Below are 7,780 nucleotides of genomic sequence, written 5' to 3'. Positions count from 1 at the left end.
GTGCAGTATAGACACAAGGTGGGATCTAATTAGCCTCACCTGTGGGTTCATTGACATTTCGCAGTTTGCTCCATTGATCACTAAAATGGGTCAATACAAGCATGTAGTAGAAGTTTTGGTGTCTTTTAAAACCCAGTTATTATGTAAACAGGCTTTTCTTTTAGTCACAGGTGTGGGATATGGGGCTTATTCAGACTGTCAACAGCAGCAAACTATCTTTCCCATGTAGGCTCTGAGAGGGGCTCTTTGCCAGCTGCAGATAGTTTAATTCTGAGGTCTTGGAGAGGGTACAAATATGAGAACCCAGAAGAAGGAGGGCTTCAAGAGGCTGAAGGAGGAGGATGGAAGCTGCTGGTTTGTCCTGCTTTTGCTAGACTGTTAGATAGCCTGAAGACACACACACACACACACACACACACACACACACACACACACACACACACATACACACACACACACACTCAAGCACAGGAATACCCATGCTCTGCAGAGAACAGTCATCATTCTGACCTGACCTTGCTCTCCTTTTGCTGTCTCAAGCACACCTCTCTCTCAAGCAGTTTCTAGTGAACACATTTGTTCATTCCTTCTTGAAGACTGTGGTGGCTTGATTGGAAATTGTTCCCACAGGCTCATATGGAATGGTACTATTAGAAGGTGTGCCCTTGTTAGAGGAAGTGTGCCACTGGGGAAGTGCTTTGAGATTTCTAAAGCTCAAACCAGGTCCAGTCTCTCTCTGTCTCTTCCTGCTGCCTGCCAATCCAGATGTAGAACTCACAGCTCCTTCTCCATGTCTGCCTGCATGCTGCCATGCTTCCCGCCATGATGATAATGGACTAAACCTCTCAACTGTAAACCAACCCCAAACAACAACTAAATGTTTTCTTTTATAAGAATTTCCATGGTCATGGTGTCTTTTCACAGCCATAGAAACCCTAACTAAGACAAAACCATACATAGAGCTTTACAATGTACGTTTTGTACAAAATAACTTCATACCTGTTCAACCTGAACTTATTTTTCTTAGTAACCTTCTTTCTTCAGTTATTTTTTATTTATTGTATCTGAATACACTTTAATATACATATAAATATACTGTATTGACTTTAAAGTTGGCACCAAAATTATTTTAGACCAAATTGCCCTTTATGGGTTAAGTCACAAGGGGAAAAGTTGACTCTGAGGTCATGTGTTGGCAAGCTTCAAGACAACAAAGAAAAATGTCAAAATATTTTGCATAAACGGCAAAGCATAAATTGTTGATGGGAAACAAAAAAGGAAGAGCTGTTAGATTGAAAACTAAAGTCATGCGTTAGAGTAAAAGCATAGTCTTTTTCAAGACTATTATGTTGGCCATAGACCTCACTATATGAATAATTATGTAAGATAATTAACACTGTAATTTGAGGCTAGTGTTGCTCCATATGATAGGTAGGACTGAAGAAAACAGCCAACACCAATATCATGAAACTATTTTCAAAATGTTCAGTAGTGGGAGGCCCCAAATGACCCTTTTGTTGGAGTATTACTTCGGAAAACTCTAAGACCTCTGACATGAACAAAGATTTTCCAACAGACACTTGTGCCTTCAGCTATGAGACTACAACAAGGAAACCCAAAAGATTGAAAGTGCTCATTCTGTAGAAGAAATGGCTGAAGCCAGATGCCACTCCGAGTGGTACCTCATCTCCCAGGAGGAGCAGAGTACACAGAACAGGTAACTTTCCAGAACACTTTTCAGCACTTACTGAAGCCCAGAATGGTGGCAAGGGCACACCTTGGCTGGGAAGGATACTTACACATACTTCATGCCTTCATGCCTTCTATCTAAATGTAAATCTTGCCTTCACCCAAGAAGGTGGACTAGGAAGGAACCCTGGATCCCTTTCTTCCTTTTTTCACTGTTCTCCTAGTGACTAGATCTCCACTTTCTGTTTCTCTTTATCACTTGTTTATTTAGTCGTCTTATTGAGGACTGATGAGAACTGTGGCTTGTTAGGGTTTCTCAGAGGTTGGGCTCTGACCCTAATAACTGCAGTAGCAAAACTCCAGTGGAATACTTTCTCCATCTCTTTGAAATATATGTAAATCTTTCTGAAGGCTAAGTATGCCTCTTGCAGGCTTGATGACGCACTAAAGTCCTCTCAAGGGCTGGAATCCATCTCTTTGAAGTGCAAACATCAAGTGAGATGCAATGCCTGCTTCTGAGAGAAGTTTCTAGGGAGAACTCTGGAGCCTACTTATAGTATGGGCTTGGCTCCAGCTTGCAGAAGTACCTTCTGTCAAAAAGACACACGTTTATTTTTCTTTGCATGCAACCAAGAAACTAACACTGATGCTTAAATTTCAAGATCAATTTAGGATGAATATCATATGGTAAAAGATGCAATCAACTCCTTTTACTTTGGGACTAGCTTCTGGGTATCTTCAGAAGCTGTATTTATGAGTTGTCTATACCATCTCTCTCTCTCTCTCTCTCTCTCTCTCTCTCTCTCTCTCTCTCACACACACACACACACACACACACACACACACACACACACACACACACACACAAGTTTCTTCCCTTGTGATCTCCTAGAAAATTGCCTGTAGTGCCTATCATAACTTTGTTTAATATTCATTCTATAATAGAATCTCTCTCTCCCTCCCTCCCCCCTTTTCTCTCTGTCACACACACACACACACACACACACACACACACACACACACACACACACATACATAAGTTTTTTCCCTTGTGATCTCCTAGAAAATTGCCTGTAGTGCCTATCATAACTTTGTTTAATATTCATTCTATAATAGAATCTCTCTCTCTCTCTCTCTCTCTCTCTCTCTCTCTCTCTCTCTCTCTTTCTCTCTCTCTCTCTCTGTAGGAATTTCAAGCTTGGGAGATTTTATTTTATTTTTGTGGTAGAGATTCACGTGGGTACGTACAGATGCTGTACATATATATGAAAGACACAAGTCGGCCTAAAGTACACTTTCTTGGTTGCTGTCCACCTTGATTTTTCAGCTGGGGTTTCTCATGACTGCACTCTTCATGTTAGGATAGACTGATCAGCCTGTGAGCCCAGGGATCAACCTGTGTCTGCCTTGCCAGAAGTGGGATTACAAACACCTGAGTTTATCAGATGAGTTCAAGGGATCAAACTCAGGTTTATTTGCTTTTATGGCAAGCACTTTACCAACTGAGCTGTACTGCCAGCCCCAGGAGGGGTTTGCTTTAAGTTTTATTTCTCAAAAGGGAGAATTCTTTGGCAAGTTTTGGGCAATTTGCAACCACTGAAAACTTTGTGTTTCATTAAGGGACAATGGGCTAGGAGTTCTCCCATGGTTAGAAAATAGGATTGTATCCAAAAGAGGGTAGGGAAAAAAGAGTTGTGGCAAGGAAGGAAGATTTAAGGTGCAATGAGGCTCTGTAGGGATTTTTTATTCTTTATTCTATAAAATTATGTTACAAAATTAACAAACCCAGTTAATGAATAATTAGAATGTTCCATCTCCCACAGACATGTTAGTATCAAAAGGACTGAATAATTTAGATGTTTCCCTAAGTGTCTAGAATGTACCACAATGCTAAGGGAGTAGAGCATTGAAACAAGTATCAAGATTGACATAAGAAGGAAAATAAGGACAGAGGATGAATGGAACCCCCACCTCCTACCCAACCCCCACTGTGGGGTGTGTGCAATGACATGGAGCATGCTTTCCAAAAAAATCCATCCTCTCTGAACACTCAAATGGTGAGAGGCTTGTCACTGTCCCATAAAGCTCAGCAGATTGGTGACTGGGGTGAGGAGTATTTCAGTCTTTCCTAATTCTCCGTTCTACTTCCTTCCTCAGAAGTGACTTTTTCCTTCTTGCTAAACTGCCTCTGTGTGTCACTCTTCATGAGACCCTGGTCCAGTTCTTTGGTCATGCTGGGATATTGAATTTCATAAAAAGGAGAACATGAACCTTCTTTCTTGAGCATGGATACAATGTGACCAGATACCCAAGGCTCCTGCTGTCCTGACTTCCCCCACCAAGATGGGTGATACCCTTGAACTGTGAGCCAGATTAAATTCATGCTCCTTTAAGTTGCTTATGTCAGAGTAGTTATCACAACCTTGAGGGCAGGGCAGGGACTAAGACAATAGGTCACCATAAGGGTTCTGCCTAAACAACAAGGATGGAAAAGAAAAAATAGAAAAAAATAGAGGATTGAAAGGAGAAGGTTAAATAATTGGTAATTATTATGAAACATTCCTTAGCTAATTTGCTATCAGCATATTCAGTGTTTGCCGCATATGCATATTAGAGTTTCTCTTGGGAGGTAATTCTGCAACTTGTCCCCTTACCTGAGTATAGATGTGATACTGAAATGAGCCCAGTTACAATTTCTCCTTTCTCATTTTGTTAGAAGTGGCTCTGTAACTTTGAAATTTTCTATTCAGGTTTATGTGCTGGGATTTATGCTTTGCAAAGTTAAGTTCTGAATACATAACTAACTCCCTTTGTTTAAGAAAATTGAGTGCATGGGAGATGGAGAGTGAATGTTCTCACCAAGGTGAGATAATTAGCTATGGTATGATGGAGCTAGAGAAAAGCAGCAAGGATGTGTACATTAAACCACACAGAGATTAATTAGTAAGTGATGGTTCAAATGTCCTTTTAAATGGAAGGAATGACATTTTGAAAATGGAAGAATATTCTTGGATTTTACTTTAAACAGGAATTCAGAAGGTTGAGAAAGGTTAGAAACAAAAGAAGTGTCTGAAATTTTTGGACTTAAAGGAAATGCTGAGCCTCATGGTGCAGTTATGCATATGAAAATCACTATATTATAGTCTGATAATGAAGCATTGATACAGCCACTAGTTATGCTATTTCTCGTTTAGAGGTGAGCCTTACAACCACCATCAGCTTGGCTTAAACTTTGAATAGGTTTTGTCCTGATTGTAGAACCCCATCTCTCTCTCTCTCTCTCTCTCTCTCTCTCTCTCTCTCTCTCTCTCTCTCTCTCTCTCTCTTTCTCTGTCTCTCTCTGTCTCTCTCTCTCTGTCTCTGTCTCTCTCTCTCTCTCTGTCTCTGTCTCTCTCTCTCTCTCTGTATCTCTCTTTAGAGTATTTGCTTCAAGAAACCTGTACTAGATTGCTGGCATATGCATATAGTCTCAGCTACTCTGGAGGCTGAGGCATAAAGATTATAAGTTCAATACCATCCTGGATAGCTTAGTGAGACTGTGTCAAAATAAGATGTTTGTCACTTTGGGTTGGAGTTTTTGTTCTAATAACTTCTGTAGGGCCGGATTTGTGGATAGGTACTGTTGGAATTTGTTTTTGTCATGGAATATCTTGTTTTATCCATCAACGGGTATTGAAAGTTTCACTGGGTATATTAGTCTGGACTGGCATCTGTGGTCTCTTAGGGTTTTCAAGATCTCTGCCTAGGCCCTTCTGGATTTCATGGTTTCTGCTGACAAGTCAAGTGTAATTCTGATAGGTGTGACATTATATGTTACTTGACCCTTTTCCCTTGCCACTTTTAATATTTTTTTTTTGTTCTGTATATTTTGTGTTTTGGTTATTATGTGGCAGGAATATTTTGTTTTCTGGTCTATTCTATTGATGTTCTGTAGGCCTATTGTGTATTTATATGCATCTCCTTCTTTAAATTGGGAAATTTTTCTTCTGCAATTTTGTTGAAAATATTTTCTGGGCCTTGGAGCCAGGCGTCTTCTTTTTTCTCAATTCCTATTATCCTTAGGTTTTGTCTTTTCATGGTGTCCTTTACTTCTTAGATGTTTTGTGTCAGGAATTTTTCAGATTTAACATTTTCTTTGATGGTTGTATCAAGTTCTTCTATTGTATCTTCTACCCCCAAGATTATTTCCTCCTTGAATTCTTTCCTCCTTGAATTTTGTTAGAGAAGCTTATCTCTGAATTTCCTGCTTTCTCCTCTAAGTTCTCTCATACCCATCTTTCTTCTAAATTTGCTTTTATCATTGTTTCCATTTTCATCTTCAGATCTTGAACCATTTTATTGATTTCATTCATCTGATTGTTTATATTTTCCTGGATTTCTTCCAGTAAGTTCTTTATTTCCTCTCTACAGGCCTCTGTAATGTCCTCAGTCTGTTTGGCTGTATCTTTCTGTATTCATTGATGAATTTTATTCATTTCCTCCATTATCATCTTCATTACTAAGGATTTGAGGTCATTTTCTTGTGCTTCAGTTGTGTTTGAGTTCCCAAGGCTGAATTCTTTGGGATATCTGGCATCTGGAGTTGCCATAATGTTTTGGTTTTTGTTGTTTGTGTTTTTACGCTTGCCTTTAGTCCTCTTTCTGTATTTGATGTTGGTAGGTAGTTTCTGGTGTCCTTCACTGGTTTCTGAGAGCAGTTCTTTGGTGAGTGTCTATAGGTTGAGAACCCTTACCTATGGGGATCAGGGAACCCTTCCCTGAATCAGGCAGGTGGCCTAGGTTAAGTTACAGGGTACTTTGCTCCAGACCCTGGGCTCCCCGCTGGGTCATCAGAGGCCAGTGCTGGTGCTCTGCAGCCCAAGGTTCAGTTCGAGGTAGTGTAGGTACAGCCAGTTATCCTGCCTTTGGCTGGGCATTGAAATACCTGCCCTCAGGCACTGGGGCTTTGGGGTCCTAGGTTCAGTCTGCTCTAGAGTGCTGGAACCCCACTGCCTTGTGGCAGTTAGCTAGGCTTCTACCAGATCCATTCAGGCGGGTTCAGTGCCCCAAAGAGTGCAGGAACAGAAGAAGAAGAAGAAGAAGAAGAAGAAGAAGAAGAAGAAGAAGAAGAAGAAGAAAAGAAAAGAGAAAAGAAGATAAAGGAGAAGAGAAATACAAGCCACTATCAGTGGCTTGGAACCATTTTTGTTTTAATAGAAATGGTGGCAAGTAGTAGCAATGAGAGTCTTGAATGAGGCTGAAGTGAGAAGAATATTAACTAGAGTTTAAAAATCTAGATCTAGTTCCAGGCAAGGCATCTCCTATAAGAAATCTCAAGACCTCACCATGCCTTAGGGCGTTGTCTATAAAATCATCTAAAAACATTTCAGTCAGGTTTGTTATGAAGATTATGAAAAAAAAGGAAAACAAAACTTCAGGAACCTAAATCTCCCTCAGGCACAGGCCTATTGTTGACTGTTCTCCCTCACTGGAGGCTTTGTCATGTATGTCCCTGAGGAAAGGACATGATGTAAAGCTTTCCATTGATGGCATCATAGGGGTAGGTAGTCCGTGTGCGCACCTGATTTATCCCATTCTCTCACACGACGAAAACACAAGAGAAATTTTGAGACAAATTAGAACAAAAATAGAACCATGGTGGGAAAGCAAAGGAGTGGATGGGAAGGAAAGATAGGAATGATTTCTGGAATGCAGAGCATTAAAAGTCCAGAAAAAGCATCTGGGCCAATCAAACAGAACAAAAAGTAACCACAAATAATCCTCACAAGCACCATTTGTTGAAGAGGCTTCCATTTTTCCATTATACGGTTTTGGCTTCTTTGTCAATAATCAAGTGTCTCTAGGTGTGCGGGCTGATTTCAAGGTCTTTGATTCAATTCCATTGATCAACCTGTTTGTCTTTATGCCAATAACATAACGTTTTCATTACTATTACTCTGTAGTACAACTTGTAATCAGGATTGGTGATACTTCCAGAAGGTCCTCATTTGCACAGGATTGTTTTCACTATACTGGGTTTTTCCAAATGAAGTTGAGAATTGTTCTTTCAAGGTCTGTAAAGAATTGGGTTGGAATTTTAATTGGGCTTGCA

The sequence above is a fragment of the Acomys minous genome, assembly GCF_964271855.1.
Source record: "Acomys minous genome assembly, chromosome: 15".
Classification (NCBI taxonomy): Eukaryota; Metazoa; Chordata; class Mammalia; order Rodentia; family Muridae; genus Acomys; species Acomys minous.
This window is presented reverse-complemented; position numbering follows the sequence as displayed.